This window comes from Cuculus canorus, chromosome 1 (genome assembly GCF_017976375.1).
Source record: "Cuculus canorus isolate bCucCan1 chromosome 1, bCucCan1.pri, whole genome shotgun sequence".
NCBI lineage: Eukaryota > Metazoa > Chordata > Aves > Cuculiformes > Cuculidae > Cuculus > Cuculus canorus.
In genome coordinates, this window is record NC_071401.1 from 120,329,565 (window position 1) to 120,350,264 (window position 20,700).

Sequence of the window (20,700 nt, forward strand, 5' to 3'; positions counted from 1 at the left end):
TTCCAATAAGAAATGGAAGTGGAACACACAGAGAAATTGCTCTGCAAACAGAGAGGTTAGTTCATTTGATTTTTCCAAAGGAGTAAGAAGGGAGTTCTGCATTTCGTTCACATCAGAGAAATGTGACGTTTGCTCAGACATAGCTTAGGGGGTTTATTTTTTTTCATTTTCTTTTTTGCCCTGGTGAGCACTCCGCAGGAGTCCACATGTTCCCTCCTTATTTTTGCCATTGGCAAGACTTCAAGAAAAAAATCTCTGGTTAGAAAACCACTGAAAAACAGGGGAAACCTTCAGCTAAATCATGCTTTTTGTTTTTAGAAAAACACCCAATTATTTGATTGTCAAAGTAGCAGTTACTACAGTAAGATTTTATTTAAAGGCTAAACTCTATAATACTGGAAGCAACATTCAGATCAACATGCTTTAACTGTACACGTTTCAAAGTCTAAGCTCAACTTTGTTAAGGCTTATATGTATTATTCTTACAACGTGCTAAACTAACCCTAACATTCATATTTCTGGATTTTAGGGACAAGATTATGAAAAGTGAAATTTTGTAATTGATGTCTTTTCCTCTCAACACCACATAGCAAAAAATGTGACCTAAACATGTAAATACAAGTTAAACCAGTAAGTAAAACTGCTAATAGCTACATAACAAGAAAGAAAAGATATCTGCTTTCAAAGTGGCAGTATATTCTTCCTTTTGCCATTTGAGACATCAATATCCAGACAAATGTGGACTCCATTATGAGATGAAATTACTTACATGCACATATATTCTTAAGAAAATTAGGGAGGTTTTGTATACAAGAAGGGAGCAGAAGTAGGAGGGGTCACTTTGCTGCTTGAATACGAAAGCCAGCAGCTAGCATAATTTAATGACTTAAAATTCTATAGAAGCACTCTGGGGATCTGCAAATTTTAAACTCATGATTTCAAGTGTAGATTACAGAAAATCTAACTGGAGAGTAGAAACAGCACTTCATATAACTGGCTAGTACCAGGAGAGGGCATATTCAAGTTACTTCTCACATGCTGGTACCTTTCATTCAGTGCCATAAAGCAAGCTTGGGTAACAGAACGTTAAGATCTTTTACTAAAGTGAAGTCCTGAGTTTGACACAACAGTTTACCTGCAGGCCACTGATGCTCGGTGATGTCCTGCTCTTAGCTGAGATAGAGTTAATTTTCTTCCCAGTAGCTGGTATAGTGTTGTGGTTTGGATTTAGTATGAGAACAATGTTTATAACACAACTGTTGTTGCTAAGTAGTGTCTAAGTCTCTAAGTCAAGGACTTTTCAGCTTCCCATGCCCTGCCAGCAGGGAGGTGCACAAGAAGCTGGGAGGAAGTACTGCCAGGACAGCAGACTCAAGCTTGCTTAGAGGGATATTCCATACCATACATCGTCATGCTCAGTATACAAACTGGGGAGTTGGGTGTCACTGCTCAGGGACGAGCTGGACATCGGTCATTGAATGGTGAGCAATTGTATTGTGCATCACTTGTTTTGTATATTCTATCATTATTATTATCATTATCATCATCGCTCCCTTTTCCTATCCTATTAAACTATCTCAACCCATAAACTTTACTTTGTTTTTTTCATTCTCCCCCGCATCCCACTATGGGGAGAAGATGATCAAGAGGCAGCATGGTGCTTAGTTGCCAGTTGGGGTTAAACTACAACCAACGTACATACACGTGTAACTGTCTCCTCAAAAATCCACAGGCAGAACTCCAAAACATAGGAAAAAGATTTCCCCGGGTGAAAGAAGATGTGGGCATTACTATGAAAATCTGTGCAGCTCCTCTCCCGAGCCACCTGGCTGGGAAAAAAACACACAGTTTTCTAAAGAGTCTAGGCATAAGGAGGTGCTTGCTTACTTGAATGAGTCTGGATAGTAACTAGGTTTTTCCCATTACAGTGTTGCCTTCACACATCTTTCTGCTCACATTCACCAATTATAACAAGCAATTTTGGGAGGATAAAGATTTCAAAATCATTTTTCAAACATCCAGAGTTTGCTTCAGTTTGCTCTTTTTCCAAGATCTAGGGATCTTGGGATCACCCCTAAATTAAATGCACCTCTACTGCACAATAGTGTCTCAGCATATAGAAAGCCGCTTTCCCTTGATGATCTCTGAAGTAACGATGAGAGTCTCCAGTACTGATTCAGGAGATTACCTGAGAGACGTACAGTCTGGTGGCCTCAAGTATCTCAACAAGGCTTAAAGCGTATCTTCAAATGGCTCATTTCATATTTATAGCCCAGACAAGCAGGTGGGACTGGAACATTGTTGTTTAGCCACATACCAATCAAAGTGTTAAAACATAACTTACAAGAGAACACTTAGACACGGACACTGGGATCTTGGGGCAATTCCATCTGATAAAGAACATTTAAATGTGCCTATAAATGCTACTGTAAATACATTTTAATTCAGAGGAAGGAAAAAGTTTCTGATCAAAGTTCTGCAAATAGCCATAATTCAGATTATTAAAAAATGAAAGACAGATTCCTTATGTAAGAAAATTCCTTATGTAAGAGCAATTCCTAATGTATTAAAATGCTTAGAGTGACTGAGTAACAATGTTTCTTACTTCTTTATTGTTTTCTTCAATATTGATTTTTTGCCAGAAAAAAATACAAGTTTTCAACTGCTTGTCTCTCAGAAGAGCTTCTGCCTACTTTCACGAATTCTCTCTGCTATCCTTAAGATATGCCTTCTGAAGGCAAAGAGACTTGTATAATCCCCAAAGTCCTATTGATAACAGTAAGAATGATACAGGTTTGATGCAAAACAACCAAAGGGAATGGCTAAAATGGCCTCAAAGCTGTTTTTCAGAGTCAAAATGGTCTACCTCATCTCCTTGGCACTAAAATGTGCTGCTGCCACGTAAATGGTCTAGCTCTCACTGCTGCTGACTTCTCCCAGTCTCATTTTGTTTGCTATTTCTCTTGCTGGTACAGGAGAAAGAGGAGGTTGGTCTTTTAATGGTCCGTATTGCTGATAACACTGAATTATGCAGTAACGCTAGTCTGCTAACCATACTATTGTATAACTTAAGGCTGATTTTGGCTGGAAGGTTTATAAAATGAACACGGCACATAGAAGGTGTTCAGTAGCATCACCACAATTCACCATAGAGATGTCTGATTCAACTCTAACAGGAAAATAGACATCTGTCTATAGAAAGAGGGGACAGGAAGAAAAAGAGGGAGATACTGAGAGAGAGAGGGAGAGAGAACAAGATAAGGAGATAAAAGGAGAGAAATAGAGGGAGGGAATGAAGGGGGGGGGGAAGGACTTCAGAGTACTACTTGGTGAAAAATATACATGTTGGATTCTGTTAGACACAATAGTGTTTTGAAGTTAAAATCTTGTAGCATCAGACAGAGAATACAATCCTCCCTTTTACAATTAGTCCCTTAGACCCAATTAGACCCAAGTTCTCCTCCTGTGGAAAATCATGGAAGCCATGTGCCTATTGATTTAAAAAAAAAAAAAAAAGACAACTCATCTGACCAGGAGGAGGAGGAAAAGGAGGAAAAAAAAAATCATATTCCTGACCTACCCATTGAAGAAAATTAACTTTCCCAAAACAAACCCCAGAGATAAGTACTTGAATCTGTCTGGCCACCTGAATATTGACATCTGGACAGCAAAATTGCTATTCATTCTTTCCAATGAAGGTAAATAGACTCACTGGCACAGAAGAAAAATTTAATATGAAATTTTGTTCCACAAAGCAAAAATGCCATGTGTCACCTCTGCCACATTCTCCAGATATTACAAGATAATCTGCACTTAAGATGAAGAATAAAATCAGAATGACTGAAAATAAATTTTCTTCTTGGCTTCCCCCTTGGCAATCAATATATCCACATACATCTGAGAAAAAACAGTGGTGGTCGTATATCTTCTTCTGAATCTGAATGGACTCACTGATATCTATTCCTTGCCCATACTTTTTCACTCCCAGTCGACAGGGACATGGTCTTTTTCGTAAAGGAGGTATCAGATCATGGCCCCTGGAAAATCAACATGAATCAGTTGCCACATGATTAAAATGTGTGCTTTAAGAAACAGAACTTTAGCATCCTGAGACTCCACTCTTAAAGTGCAGAATGAAGAAAGCTCTCGTGGTAGTGTGTTGATTAAAGAGCCCAATAATTTCACATTCATTTTCAAAAATGGAAAAGGAAGGAGTGTAAAACATTAGCTTTCTCACTTTTACCTTTTAGACAGAAAAATAGGTACACTGGCCTTGCCTTGTTAGTTTTACTAGAATATCTGCTGGACAACACAATGCATATGCATGCAGGTAAGCATAAACACACATGCATGCACAATACTGAACTTTGTGTTACAGATTGTGGTAACCCATGTCCCCTGGGCAGCAATCAGCTATGAAGGAAGGGGAAAATTCAGTGTAATGATTAACTAGCCTAGTGGGCTATTTTTCATGACAAGTAGAGCAGCAGCAGTGCAGGCTGAGATCCTGGTCACCTCTCCCTCTGGTATGCCATTGGATGCCCGGAATCAAACTCAGTACAGGAAAAACAGCAAAGATAATGTCAACATAAGAAAGAAGCTGAATTTCCCCTCTTGGATTTGCTTGTAAGGAAGACAGGAGCAGAGATTTGCTGTTAAGCTTTATGTTGAAAGAATTACAGATTCCAATATCACTATTTATCAATTATGTATATGTAGGGTTTAGTAAGAATAAGGTGGCTATCGGTATCAGCTATAGGCAATTATTCCCTATACAGCAGCAAGCAAACAACTCTAATGGCAACTAGCAATTATCAATGTTGATAGCTGCAGTCATAGTGTTAGCATTGGAGCAGATGGTTAAAGTGCATATATTTAGGTGAAAGACTAAACCGTGACAGTTACAGATTCAGTTATATTTTTTATCTCCCAACAAAAGCATGTGCTACTTATTTAAGAAGACCTTGAAAGAAACTACTTAGCAAAAAAACCCCAAATTCTTTGTTTCAATAAAGTCACTTTCCCTCTGAAATGCTTTGCTCTGTGTGTGGATTATTCATTTACTTTAATTATTTTGAAGTGCCTCTGTTTGAGTGGGTACGAGTTAAGTATCCACAACACCAAAGTAGGTCCTAACAGAATTAGTTGCTTTAAACAAAATGTTCAGCAGTGGCCTAAATCCACACAAGTAGTAAGCCTTGAGTATTTTGGAAGTCCTTTCCCCACAAAGAGTACTTCTAGGGACCCTGAAAGCTATGGGACCCAGGTGCATAAGCATCTATTACAGTACTTATGTTGTACGTAAAGGTCATATCTTTCTCATCATGAACATATTTTTCTCTTTTCATAGGAAAACAAAAATCTGCCTCTAATTAAAATATGCAAAGCAAAATCCCACCTGGAAGAGGCTGGTAGCAGCCAAAGTAACTGACAAGAAATTTTAATCTGTTATACAGGAGGATTTATTATGACCAAGTGATATAAGAGAACGCAGAGAGTCAGAACAACATACACAACTAGGCATGTAATCAAAACCAAATAACAATCTTTCATAATCTCTCTAATTATGGCTCTTTCTCTCAAATACACAGACGTATACTCATGCACAGATACAGAAATACTTAAATCATTATCCTTTGCTAAATGTTTTCGGCCCAGATATATTTCTGGTTAATAGGTACACACACTAAAAACAACAAGAAGAAAACAAGCCCAGAAAAGGCCTAGGAAAATCTCAGATGGAAGAGTTTTGTTATACTTCTGTGCACACATTCACAGAAATAAAGAGGAAGAACCAAATCTGGGGAAAATACACAGGATTATCACTTCACAGGCAAAGGGCGCTGACATGAACAATGATTCCAAAAGTAAACACACTTAACGTTTAAATCTCAAGCTGTATTTTCAGTGACACTCTTTCTCCAATGACTGTATATACACTCAGAACCAAAACCCCAGCAGCTAAGCATCTACAGCTTTGAAGAATTTCAGTTCTCAATCTCAAGCAAAAGTTACCATCCAAACTTTCTGCTGTATCCACAGGCGTCTACTACCACATTCTGATTTAAGGACACAAATGCAATAAATCTAAAACCAAAGAGAGAGAAACCAGTTGAAATGAGGAGCTTGCACTACCCATTCCTTCACGGATATGGAAGGTGTGATGTGGGCATCTGCAAAACCAGAAGGCATCTTCTCTAGTAAATCTTGTTTCATAAGTCTCCCCACTTACAGTTTATATCCCTGTCCTTTGCACATACTTCCATACAAATTTATAGCTCCTCTGCACTGTTGCCCATAGCTACACCCAATGTTTACAGGTGAGCCTGCAACCTTGTTCATCTACAAAGCTATAGTACGAAGGAAAGTAGGAAAACAATTCTGCACTTACTTGTCTGTAGTTTGTGGTTATATCTCGGGAACAGTCGCTTTAAAATACAAGTTGTGGTTGAGGTTTGATTTAAAAATCTCTGTCAGTTTTGACATTCAGGTGAAAGTATTGCTGCTGGCTCCAGAACAATTTGCATATCTTATCACTAAATAAAATGTCTGAGGTGTGCACCAATCTGATGAAATTATAAACAAGAGTCCATGCATGCCTTTCTGTTTGATTTCTGTCCTGTTCACTCCTCTGTAATAAATTATATGATCAACTCATTTTAGCTGGAGGTTTAACTATGCATGTAAAAAGGGAAATGATAGCAGCCTATTCTTTTTCACATTTCACACCTGAGAATCTGACAAAAATGTTGACTTTAGGAACATCCAGAAAAGTGTATTTTCTTACTATCTGCCTCCTCTTTAATTGCCAAAAATTGGTCAAAAATCCCATCTATTTATGTACTTCTAAAAATAATTTCCCATGCTGAAAATAAATAAATAAATGAAACTAGGCCTCTTTTACTACAAAGACTAATATAGATGCTCAACTTTATGTCCTGCAATTAATCTCATCTACTTGAACAGGATTACTCATAATTCTGTAAGTGAAATACATGTGTAAATCCTTGCAGAATCATGGCCTGAATTGCCAACGTTATATAGCACAATTAAACAGCTAGGCCTAGAATGTCTCTTCAGAAATATTAGGAAAGAAACCTCAAACATGTAGGCATAGTAAATACTAAAATCAGCTCCAGGGAGTGGCTACGGGAGAAACAGTATTGAGGGAGTCTCCTTCCCTAGGGAAATCCACTGTTACCAAATCCTTGATGTAATGCACCTCCTTCCTCTACCCGTTATCACCTTCACTTACCACTCCTTTCTCACTCATCAAATACCACTCTTCCTCTCCGCACATCCTGCTGATGCTATGTGATGAAGAAGACAGTAGCTGCATCTTACTCCTCCTTATTCTTTTGTGCAGCAAAGCAGGATAAGAGCAGAGTCTGGCCCTTATATTAACTAGCATACTAATGAACAGCTCATGTGCTAATTAATAGAGCTAGATGCACACTTAAATGATTTCACCAACTTTGCTTCTTAACCTGTTTGTTGTTGAACTCTTCACATGCTCGTGTCTTGTGATAATTGCTTGTCCAGTAAATTCTATGGACAATCCTTAACCTGTTACTGGAGTTTGTTAGAACAACTTGCTGATCGAAACATATACAAATTGGATACCTAAATTGCCTAGCTCTGCCTCCTGATAAGTAGCTTACCCTTTGGTTTCTTCTGCGAATACTCACAAACACTGTATCAGAAGTTACTCTCTGTACATTATCTAGTTTTTCACCAAAATCCACTGCTTCCACAAACACTTCCGCTTGTAAATTAACTCAGTCAGAAATACTAACAAAAAAGCCAGCAAAACAAAGTAAATTCCTTAAAAGTTCAAATTACTATTTGTCACAAACATTTCACCTCTACTAATGAACTGCAAAAACGAATGATAGAAAATGCAAAACTGTATTATGTTTAGCAGTTAACATTTTAATAAGGAGGAGATTAGCAATTTTTAATACCTCCAGTGCTTTGTTATATACAGTAGCACAATAACTGAATATTTTAATTGCTAATTATTTAGACCTCATTCAGTTCTCACTCAGGCAAAACTCCCATTGAGGGACTCTTGCCTGAGAAAAGAGCTACAGGATTTGTCTTACTGTAATTTGAAAAAAACTTTATATATCATAAAAACTATCAAGTTATAGTGAGACAAAAATCATTAAATCCTTAGCAATATTAAACCCTACTGAAAGTCCCACTGACTCTTAACGCCAATGTTTTCATATTAAGTAAAACAGATAATTGCAGTTTACACATTGTAACTTACCTGTATAATTTATGCCCAGATATGCTGGTGCTCTTAAAGAGGTCTAATAATGTTTTGAGTCTTCTTACCCGTATCCCTGCTTTTCTCCTGTGGGAAATCTCAGTTCAACTGTGATAAAGAAATAGCATTTCCAAAAAATTACAATATCAACACCTTCAGAAACCCAAAAGCTAGCAATTGGTTTTACCTTTTGGCTTTGGACTCCAAAACAGTTAAGAGCAGCTCTCAAAACTTCTTTCTTATGCTGCTGTAAAGAAAAGCAATGCTTATGTTTAGGGATTTGCATACACAACACTTCGAGTTTTCATAACAACCAAAGTGGGGGTTCAGTGGGGGAAGTGGGTGGAAAGTTACATATATATATAAACATATAGCTATCTGAAGGAAGACAAACAGTCCTGCACATTCACATTTAGTACACAGGTAAGGAACAAATAAGCTAAATGCACTAGTATGCAAAATGCCATGTTATACACATCCTTCAGCAAGAAAAGTTACACAGCGGAGCACCAAACCAATCGGGAGGGATTTCTAAGAGCCCATGTTTAAAAGAAATTTAAAAAAAAATCTGTTTTTCCATTAGGTCTAGATTCATTACTATTAGAGATAAAGACACATGGGTGCCACAACCAAAGTTTTGCCACTTATGTTTGCCATTCAAATGCATTTGTGGAAAAAGTTACACGTGAGTACTCTAACAGGTCAAGAGGTTCTTTTAATTTTTTTTTTAATGAAAAATTGTGTATTCATATCTCTTCAACTATAAATGGTTTTAATGACCAAAATGTTCAGAAAACCTCTCCATAGGCTGTATTTTGGAAAAAAAAAAAAAAGGAATAAAAGATGACTTAGTACCATATACCACTAATTACCAAAATGTTAGGAACTGGCAACCAAACAGCTGATTTGGAAGAGTAAGTATTTTGAAGTCTTAAAATAAGACTTGGGCACCCTCCCTCCACTAATTCAGAATATGTTTTAGGGACCTGATTTGCCTAATTTCCAATTCCCATTATAAAAGGTTCACTTAAAGTGCCCAAATTGACTGTAGGCAACCTTCTTTCTTCCTTACAGAGGCAGCAAGACCACTTCATTCCCATAAAGTGGGAATAAAGCCTTTCCACCTAAGAACCTGTGCCCAAAGCTTGAGTATGGCAGGACCGTGATAACTAAGCCTAATGGTATTCTTTAAGGGTTTTCAAAACTAGCCACAAAGCCATTTTAATTGCTGTGATTACAGGTAAGAATATATTACTTAAGAGAATGAAAATGCTCTTTGGTGCACCCTTACTTATTTAAAAAGAAAGCAGACAATAACCGTCTCAAAATTAGAAGATGTAACACGAGCAGGCTTTCAGGCTCGGCATTTCCAAGCCTGACTTCCCACCAGTTCCAGTCTACTACTGGAATGCATCTTTTGTTTACTTGAAGATACGTTTGCAATTTCTTTTCAGATCTGCAGCCTTTCCCTTGTTTTCTGTGTTCTTTCCACCTCTGATCATCACAATCAAATGATACCCCAGCTTCAGCATTTGTGAAAATTTCCCTATGGCAACTCCTAGCCTACTTGGGTCAGTCCTGAGCATACACAGCACAGTCTGTTCGATGACAGCTTCCACTGTTTTCAGGGAAGAAAGTTTATTTTGCTTGAACTAAGGCTGTGCAGCATGTGCTTCAGCTTTCATAAGGTCTGCAGTTGCCTGAATGGACACGCTGGATGGCAGCTGTTAGCACTTTCCAACATTACACAATCATGATCTGGAAGAGTCCATCAGTTCTGCACAGACAATGAATAAAGCAAAACAGAAGGCCCAAAATAGTGAGTAATGAGGGTAGGATTTTGACCTTTAAATGCTGTTAGATGTATTGTATGAGGATATGCTTGATTTAAGCGATACTACTAGGTATGAAACTGCACTCTATGCCTAACTCATCTAATAAGTGAAGCACTCTGTACTTGGTGGTGTACTGCAGCGAGAGACGGCTCTGCTTAGTGAGACCAGTAAGAGAGGGTGGAGCTGAGGAACCTGGGAGAGATAAAAAGCAGGGGGAAAGCAGGGGAAAAAAACCCTGATCATAATGTGAAAGAGAATATTTTCTATTTTAAACCCGCTGATCAGTCAGACTCACAGCAGTACCTAGACATTACCTCCTTAAGCTCTTCAAAGGATTATATCCAAGTCAAAAGTCTCTTCTCTGGGCTACTGACATTTGAAATTTTGTACAACCACGCACGATGTACTCAGTTATCCTTTTGTCAGTTGTGATTGTTGTCAGAAAGTGCTACACAAGAGTCTGTATAACTGTTACGGTTACTTTTCTTTTTCTCATCTTTCCTCAAGATCCTTTCTAAACATTTGAATACTTGAGTTTAATTAGTGGTAATATTTCTGCCACATAGTTTTCAAAACTGTTTTAATGTATGACTTAAATTAATCAAGCCTTATACTTGAGTTGGTAATTTGCTGGACTAAGATAGCTAGTAGAGTGTAGTACATCCAAAACTACAGTCCATTCATTTTTTTTTTTAATTCTGACCCCCACGTTTACATTTAATGCCATCACTTGCATCAACAGCTTTTTGATGATTTTTCAGGTGGTCATGAATTTGATCCTCCTCTACAGTGGGAGGTGGCTTACCTCCCTGGTCACCATCTTGTTATCCCATACCCAGGAGGGATGAGGAGAGCGGTTGTCAGTGAAGACTGAGGGAAAAAAGTTGTTAAGTACCTCATCCTTCTACCTGTCTGTTGATATGAGGTCACCATTCCCAGCCATCAGTGGGGGTACATTCTCTTTAACCTTCCTCTTCTGACTGACACAACTGTAGAAGCCTTTCTTGTTGGTCTTCACTTCCCTTGCCAACTTCAGCTCCAGCTGCACCTTGGCCTTCCTGACCTCATCCCTACACAACCGGGCAGTGTCCCTATACTTGCTTCCTGTCCCTGCTTGCACTGCCTGTGCAGTTCTGTCTTCTTCATTACTTTAACCAGCAGGTCTCGACTCAGCCATGCCAGTCTCTTCCCTTTCCTGCCTGATTTTCTACATACAGCGACTGAGAGCTCTTGCGCTTTATGGAAAGCATCCTCAAATATCTGCCAGTTCTGTTCAGCCCCCTTGTCCCCAAGGACCATGTCCCACAGGGTCCTACGGAGTAACTCCTTGAAGACCTGGAAGTCTGCTTTCCTGAAATTTAGGGTCCTGACTATACTCCTCGCCTGCCCCATATCCCTCAGGACCTTGAACTCCACCAGTGCATGATCTCTGCAGCCCAGGCTGACTCCGTTACTAATGTCACTGATGAGTCCACTTGTATTAGTGACCATCAGGTTCAGTATTGCACCCCCTCAGGTGGGGGTCTCTATCAGCTGGACTAAGAAATTATTTTCAATGCACTCCAAGAGTCTTCTGGACAGCCTACAGCTTGCCATGCTACTTTTCCAGCATATGTCAGGGTGGTTGAAGTCTCCGAGTAGGATGAGAGGTTACGAGTGTGAAGCCTCCTGTAGCTGGAGGAAGAAGGCTTCATTGGTTGGCTCTCCTTGATCAGGTGGTCTGTAGTATACACCAACCACAAGGTTCCCGTTGGTCCCTCAGTCTTTTATTCTGACCCACAAGCTTTCAACCTGTCTGTGGCTACTCTTCACATTCTATCCCCTTTCTTGACATAGAGGGCAACGCCTTCACCCCTCCTTCCCCGTCTGTCCCTTCTGAACAGCCTATAGCCACCGACAGCCACACTCCAGTCATGGGATTCACCCCACCAAGTTTCAATGATGGCAATTAGATCATAGCTTTCTAGTAGTATGGTAGCTTCCAGCTCCTCCTGCTTGTAACCAAAGCTTCGTGTGTTTGTTTAGAGGCACTTCAGATGGGCTGCCGGTTGTATCACCTTCTTAGTGGACCCTTTATTACCTATACGATGTTTTGGACACGTTTCCTCCTCGAAACCTACTACCTCACGAGCCTCCCACTCATCTCCACAGGACTTCAGCCATGCCATGGCATCCCCAGCTTGCCCTTGACAGCAGGTGGAGGGCCTGTACCAGTACCCATCCCTCCAACCATTGCCTGTTCTCCCACTGCTTGTCATACGCTAGCCTATCATCCCTCTTCCACTTCACATCTAGTTTACAGCCCTATCTATGAGCCCTGCAAGCTCCCGAGCAAAGGCCCTCCTCCAATTTTGTTCATTTCCTTATGTTAATGCCTTATAAGCTGCATGGCATTTTGACATTTGCTACTAATGAAAAAATGCTATTCAGTGAACTATCATCAGATTAAGTGAAACAGAGATAAATACATTCCATTCAAGAATATGTAAAAAACATGTCTAGTTTATTTATATTTTCTCTCAAGTTTATGGAGCTTGGGGGGAGAAGGGGTGGTATCGTAGGATGTTAACTGTGAGGATCTTCTCTTTTTAAGACTATATTTAAAGAACAAAATTAAAAGAGTAAGAAAAATTACATTAGCATCACTCCAGTTCAATTCCTTCCAAACATAGTCATCGTACATGCAAACTAAACTCTGGTAGGAAGTAGATGAAAGGAATCACTGCTGATTAACTCTAAGAATATAGGAGCCAAAAGGATTTCAGATAGTGACTCACTGTGAGACTACCAGTAAATCTCTTGGTCTCTTGAGATTCAGTCAAACCTGGTATGAACATTGGGTAAAGCAAAATGGACCGTGACCACAAAAGGTCCATTGTCCTTAGCAAAATGGACTATGCATCACAGCAATGTTCTTCTTTTTTTTTAAAAAAAAAAAAAAAAAAAAAAAAAAGACTGGTGTGTGAATTTAAGACTTATGGAAAAGTCTAATCTGGCAGACTTAGAGCTTAAAATCTTCTCATTTCCAGGACAGTACTTCTAGTAGTACAAGAGAGCCTCACACAGGCTCACCGCTACCCCACAGCCTTGAAATAAGGGACCATGTTGAGTGGTCAGGTTTTGTGGCTGGTTCAACCTCTTTCATTGGACTTAAAACCACAGACAAATTACTATTGACTGCAGTGATATTTTTTGTGATATGAACTTTGGTCCACTGAGAACTAGAGTTGAGATCTCTTTAGCCTGTTTCAAGAGTCAAGCTTGCCTGCCCGGGGGCGGGGGGGGGGGGGGGCGGAAATAGAAATAAATCAAATCACTAGCATTAAACTCCATGATAAAGACATACTCTAGAGACTTTCTGAACACAACCGCCCAAACAGACCACTGACCTGGCCCATAAGTATAAGATATGAATTGGATTTTTTGCAGGAAGGGAAGCTTCGTACACGTACAGAAAAAGTTTAAAGGAACAACAGTGTTACAGTACCATTCTTAATGCATGAAAAAGTCTTTCAGAAAACGATTTAAGTTCCCTGTGCACATCTAAATTCGAAAAGAACTATCTGCCCATATTTATCTCCATGGAATACCTGGATTAACTGTCTAGGCCCAGGACAAAATGACCTTTGAAGGCAACAGTTACAGGATTGAAAAGAGGGGAAATCTGTAACACTATCGTTCAGGTTAACCCCCTCTTAGCTTTATGTACCATAACTTAAGCAGAAAACATCACCTGAAACATGAGAAGCAAATGGTATTTTTAACAGTAGAGTTACTAGGAACTACCCTGTGTATTTCTTCAGAAGGAAATACTAATACAGACAGTGAATTAAAACATACCATGGTAACAGATGAAGACTTCAACTGTCAACAAAATCAGGCTATTAATTCTCACATAAACAGTCTTTTTAAATCTTTGGTTTTTAATATACAGTCCAAAGATCACTCTCACATTTCAGCAGCTTTTGTCTTTTAATGCCAATCATTTCAACTGACTTTTCTCACTACCCTGTGCTTTATCTCCCCTTTGGAAAAGGTGAGTGAAAATATCAAATGATATCTTACTCTGCCAAGACCAAAGGAACAGTTCAAACATTCAAAAAAATTAGGCAATGACTTTGCTTAAGGCAGGGAGGGAATGTGATTAGCACTGGGGTGGATCACTGCCTGGCAGGGGAAGGAAAAACTCAAACCCAACCTCAAATCACTTCTCTTCTCTGTTTCAGTCTATGCTCAAGTCTAGACTGCGTAAACAGCAACTGAAAATTACTGGATGGAAAACAGATTTATTTTGCTGCTCCTCATGTTCTTTTCTCAAGTGACAGACACTGAGATTCAAGGTGAACCTGAGAAAGTATCGGTCTGTTCATTACTACCGAAAGCAAAGATGCCCCAACTGATCTACGTGGACTAAACTATCACTTGCTGTAGGATGCAATCTCACATGGATGGATCTAAATGTTCCTAGGATAGCAGTTCATGCTGCTTTTGGCCTCTCTGTACCCCCTCAAACAACAAAGATTTCAGACTTTACAGCCATCAGCTTACAACACTTCACTAGACTGTAACTCACTCACACCACAAGAAAACAGATATACAATGTGTCTGTTACCTGATTCTTTCCCCCAAATACCTGTTCTATTTCTGATACAAAACAGGGCCAAAATTTTTCTTCGACAGAGAGAAACCAAACGTCACCTCATGACAAAGACAGACTACCCTATCTCTGGTCACTGGCATCGCAAAGTAGCATTCAAAGGTGTTGGTTTTGTCTGAAAAATCATTACTACCTTTAAAAATCAGTTCCCTTAAAGCACTAAAAACTAATCTGGGGGAATGCAGAAGTGAAGCATAAGATGGCAAATCTCCATTCTCTCCAGAGAGTATGTGTCCCTATAGATTTTGCTTCCTGTACAACACTTAACTCCTTGATGCCTTTTCTCTTGTGATCTCTTCCTTGGCAGAAACTTCTTCAAACTTAAAAAATGAGAACATGAGCCAAGTAAATAAAAATAAATAAATAAAGTTCAATGTCTATAAAAAGTACACAGACTAACCTGCTTAATTATTAACAGGTAAACACAACAAATTCTGAATTATTTACTTAATCTTTTTCAGTACAAACCTCAGACTTTTAGAGCATGAAATACATGTTTTATTTTAGGACATAAAACTGATATTTTATAAGGCTGTGGACTTTTTTTTTTTTGAGGTGGGGTTGTTTTGAAGAACACACATTTCTTATTAACCCCAAAATACTTTCCTCTAATTTGACCTTTGTGGAATTCTAAACACACAAATACAATTTTAGTATAAAGATCCTGTATTCACATGTTCCCTAGTGTATAAGCCGGCTGTTTATGAGTTGCAACTGAGTGAAAACAAGATTCCTGTGAAGCATATGCATGCTCTCCTGTTTCTGTACATCTGCTAGGAAGATGCTAGATTTGGAAGAAGAACCTGGTGAAGGCTCCAAACAGAAATTTTACAAAGAAGGACAAAGTAGTCCCAGGTACAATCCCATTTTCTTCATTGAAGAAAGCTACCCTGATGAAGTAAACCTAGTTTGTGCCTCAAATAATAGCATAAAGTCAATGCCATTGGGCCCTGATGATCAATCTCCAGCTGAGACCATCTTTGTTCTTCCTCCTTCTGACACATTGTTCTGCCTCATCCAGTGCTGATGTAAGGCAGCCATCCCCAGCGACAGGCTGAAAATTAGGGAAATTCCAGGTTCCTTGATGGTTAAACTGGCAACATTTTTATACCTGCTGAAGTTAGCACATATCCTTTTAAGTCTCCAGCATTCAGTAGCATAAAACAATGGCATCTCCTCCCCAGTAACCTCAAGCCATCATAGAATCATAGAATCATAGAATCACCAGCTTGGAAAGGACTCACTGGATCATCGAGTCCAACCATACAGTCAACAACATCCAGAAAAAAAGTTACATCATCATCATCACAGAAGAAATGTGGCTGTGAATCTCATGCAATTTTTCTTAACTAGCTTTTTTTTAGGAAATTACTTATAATATTGCTTTTGAAGCCCTGGATTAATAAAGACATATGCATATATGCTGAAACTGCACATATGAGACATGCCCTAAAAAGCTACTCTAGAGTTTTGCATGCAAGCAGAAGTCTTCAGAAGAGCGTTATGGTAATATTTAACAAGGTATTCACAGACTGCTATTCCCTCATCATTGCTACAAATGCATATAAATGTGACATCTGATAACATATTTATTAATCTACTCTTAATTGTTATTAATGGTCCAACACAATTTGGGTTTTTTTCTGGGTTTAGATCTTAGCAATTTTGTCACTATTAATGTACTATACTTCTTTGCCTACCAAAGCCTTCCAAAGGTGCAGTTCAGGAGATGAGGCAGTTAATCACAGAGCTGGCTTATCCTCTAATTTAGGTGGCCTACTTATGTTAGCAACATTTTATTAGCACGTTATGCTGTATATTTAATATTTAGTACACCGTGTGAAAATGGTTTACTGTGTACTGCTCACATAAATGACTTACAAATTCTGTTTGACACATAGAGAACAGTGTATAAGTAAAACATGTATTTCTAAGTATACCTAATGCTACAGAAAATAAGGATAAACAGAAGACATGTACAGAAAAGACTGAAATATTGTGGATGGTGGAGATAAAGATTATCTTATAAATACTATGGCAAACCACAGAGGCAGAATTAGGGATATATGCACAATGCCCATCCCTCCTTTATGTTTTTATTTCAAATCTTCCTCTGAAAGCCTCAGCAGACATCCAGTTGAAGGAAAAGGTTACTTTCTTAATTGTTGAAGTTTCACAGTGGAGGCAACTGCAACAAAGCATACAGCAAATTCCCCCCAAACCTTTTGTATGTTACCAGACCCAAAAGACAAAGTAGGATTTTTGAGTTTAGGAGTGCTTTCAGGTCATTTTTCATGAGGCAGGGAAGTCATCTAGCCTCATGAATTATGCAGCCTTTCCAGCGTGTTCTTACACAATGCTAGCTGGAAGCCCCAGGTAAGGATGTCCTGTGCATATGAGCAGCAGGTGGTACCAAAGGAGAATCACTCAGCCAAATGAGATCCAGGTTTGCCTGGAGAAGCTGCAGAGTGGCTCGGAGGAGGGATCCTAGTTACCTAGATATAGCTACAGCCATTTTGGTTGTACTGATGTTCAGAAATTACCACTGGAGAGGAGATTTTGACTTTAGCCCTTAGTTATGAAGAGAAATATATACTATTTTCCATGCTCCTCCTATTTAGAAAGTGAATCAAAGCTACGCCAAGAGCCAGATAAGGGAAAATCCTTCAGCCCCAACTGAATTAGGCTTAGACAAAAAGATTCATAAGCAGTGCTGGTGCAATTCTTACTGCTTTGGAAGGAGGAGAAGAAGGGATTTAGCCTCTTTGTTCCAGCCAGAACCTTCTTAACCTTCAAATTATTTGAGCCTCTTCAGGTACCAGCGGCTCTTTTTTACCACATACCCTTGAAACAAGTAGTTAGAGTAACTTTCCCAAAGGGAAGAGTGTATACCTTAGCCTTAACTCTAGCCCTTGATCTCTAACAAGCAAATAATTCACTTTTATCCAAAATATGTTTTTCTGAGATCACCTTCCACGTGAAGGAAGATCCAGGACAAGTTGCCTCCAGTTGCTTCTGAATCCCATGATAGCCCAGTTAAGAAGGAAAAGTCAATCAAAAGGCAAAGAATCGTGTATGTATTGAATAAGTTTTAGCATTTTTTTCTGCTGTGTAATTTGTCAATATATCTATAAATCCTTTTATAGAGAGGTAGCTTAGACAACTACTAAGACTCGAACAAATAGCAAACTTGTTTTCTGCAAAAATATATGATCACAGCAAAGCATTTTTTTCTACAGGTGAAGCATTTTCAGGATTATTACAAAGAGCCCTTACTGTTTATTACAATCCCTGACAAACTATCAGTTCCAAAGCGTTTCACGGTATCTTCTGTTGATGTTTTGTCAAGTGACATTCAAAACAGTTTTTATTTTGAAAAACAAAAACAAAACAAAATTGAGCCTATTTCACATTCTTTTTATTCTCCTACATTACTGAGTTTTTCAATATTATTGCAATACATGTGCAATACTTCTATGGCATACCCTAAAATGCCTCACAACAGAGAAATCCAGCTCACATTTCCTCTAGGAAAAAACCCAAAGAACAAAACAATCTACAAAACCTCTTAGAAAATGTATGTTTTCCCAGTTATATTCAGTGGGGGACATTAAAAATTCAATATTTGCCACTTCACAATGACTTCTGGACACAAAACAGTTCCTTCATGCTGCAGTAGGTTCCTGTAGTCTAAACATTAGGGGAACTAGAAGAAAAGTACTGTATTTAGTACAGTACTAAATATGACACCCACAACACAGCTCCAGTCCTGACATCACCTTTTCCCTTATGTTTTTCCTGTCGTTTCTATCATTCGTTACAGATACAGTATTTTTTTTTATATAATGACTAGTATGTAAAAATCAGTACATAGAAATGAAGAAACAAGAATGGGCCTAATTAAAAATTTACATTATTATAAAAATAACTATTATATCAATCAATATGAAGACTGAGATATTCAGATCAGTAGGACATTTTTAGTTCTAACATTCATCCTGCTTTAAGGACATGAAGACAGTTGGTCTAGCAAAAACCTTAGCTGCAATACATCAATACATAGTATTTGGATTAAAACCATGTTGGGAGCTATATTGCAAGATAGTAGATACCTGCATTACAAGAAAGCCTCATATTTTATAGAACAAATACAAAGTTTGCACAGATTTAAGATCTGAAGGAAACAATCCAAAAGGGACTCCACAATTTTAGCTCAAAGTTCACCAGCAAAAGTGAACAAATAGTTGTGGATCAAATTGATCTTTGCTGTAATCCTATCAAAATCAATGAGATTCAGGGATAACTAACTCACTGCTCAATTTACAAACTCTGCTGTGCAATAAGAGATCCGATTCTTGAGGTGATACCTCTCAAAACATGTGATCCACTTGATATTATTATTCTAATATGATCTACGTATATAACTTTTACATATATTTTCCTTGAACTTGCACAAAATTATCTCCACTTCTCTTCTACTTCAGTGGATTATCGAAGCTTCTGCCATCACGTTAAATGAGACAAAACAAAGTTTCTGTAATACAAAATTATGTTTTCAGGTAACAAGTAATTTATATTGCAGCAGAGTTCAGAGATCGCAGTGAGGTCGATGTATTAGGCACTACAGTGACACAGGCTGAGGGACAGTCATCACTAGAAACAACTTTTTAGGCACATCGGCCAAAGAGTGAAAGAGCAGGAACTACTTTTTCAGATGAGTTGGGACACATAGACTGGAGTTACTCAGGAAATCTGTGACAACATGCAGTGCTGAACTTTTATCTCAAGCTAGACTCACTGCTGTAACAGCAAAGCCTTCTTTTCTTTCTATTAATTAATATAAAGTCCTCTTAAAAAAAAATAGTATTACCTCTGCCCCATTAACTTAGCAATTTCAAACATCATGCTACTTTGCATTTGTGTAACTCTAACACAAAAGAAGAGAATATCAAGAAATTCAAAGCACTGTAAAACAAACTAACACCAAGAAACTCAAGCACTGTAAACCAAAATTAAATAGAAATAGATTATCCTCACTTTGGAAGTAGTAAAATAAAAACATAGAGGTATTAAGGGTAAAGTCATCTCACATAACTTTGGCCATCCAAAAGACACTGTTGCCTAGGCTCCTCCTTAAAACACCACTGGAATGAGCTGAGCATCTTGAGAGGGTGATTCCCTCTCTACTCAGATACGTGGCCAAGTCAATCACCAGAGAAGGCTCCCCCTTTCTTCTGCCTATTCCTTCCACCCAGCCTAGGTTCCTAGATAAAATGCTTCGCGTTTAGATAAGCGAGCTATATACCCCTATCCTATCTCACAGTAGATCTTGCTCTTCAGGGTTCTCTTGATTCCTGTTCTAAGAGGCAAACCAATGACTGATGAAGGTCTACATGTGCAGGCTAATCAGCACACACACTCACAAAAGGTGAGGTGCACACTGCCAGACCTGAGTCAAACAGACAAAGGGGACAAACAGAACTCAATGCTTCTTAGTGTCCAGGTAGTCTGACAGTTGGCCACCGTTTCCTGAGCTACTGGCAGACTAAACAAATGGCCGTGGGTTGCTAAGTCTAGCTGAGATTTGTGCAGCTCTTAGCCCACAGTGGAGGCCCTGCAGGAATACTCAAGGCGCTATCACAACATAAATAATGGTTATAAATAAAACTCACATCAAAATGAGATTTCTTCCAAGAAAAGTGATAAAAGTCTCCTATCAGACTTTGATCACACAGCCTACTATTCAGAAAAGGAAATACCTCTGAATCCCAGTGAAAATTAATCTGTCTGTGGCTGAAATAACTTTTAAAAAAACAAAGCGCTTCTATAGTTTTCTCTGTCAACCCAGAGATCAGATTTGGGGATACAAAAATGCCTTATTTTTTTATGCAGATTTGCATACATCGGCAAAATCTGGCAATACACTGTATGAT

At 38.6% G+C, this 20,700-nt stretch overlaps 1 protein-coding gene across 20 annotated transcripts in view; it reads right to left on the reverse strand.

Moving 5' to 3' along the window:
- Window positions 1–20,700, reverse strand: part of ZBTB20 (zinc finger and BTB domain containing 20) — a 492,045-nt gene that overhangs the window by 392,938 nt on the left and 78,407 nt on the right. For 15 of the 20 annotated variants that reach the window (XR_008453586.1, XM_054088544.1, XM_054088531.1 and 12 more), the window contains one exon: window positions 8,463–8,522. The exons of 1 other annotated variant lie outside the window; for it this stretch is intronic. The gene's annotated coding sequence lies outside the window, so the exon portion shown is untranslated. The remainder of the gene's footprint in view (window positions 1–8,462; window positions 8,523–20,700) is intronic. 4 more of the 20 variants (XM_054088570.1, XM_054088508.1, XM_054088536.1 and 1 more) reach the window with 1 other exon arrangement.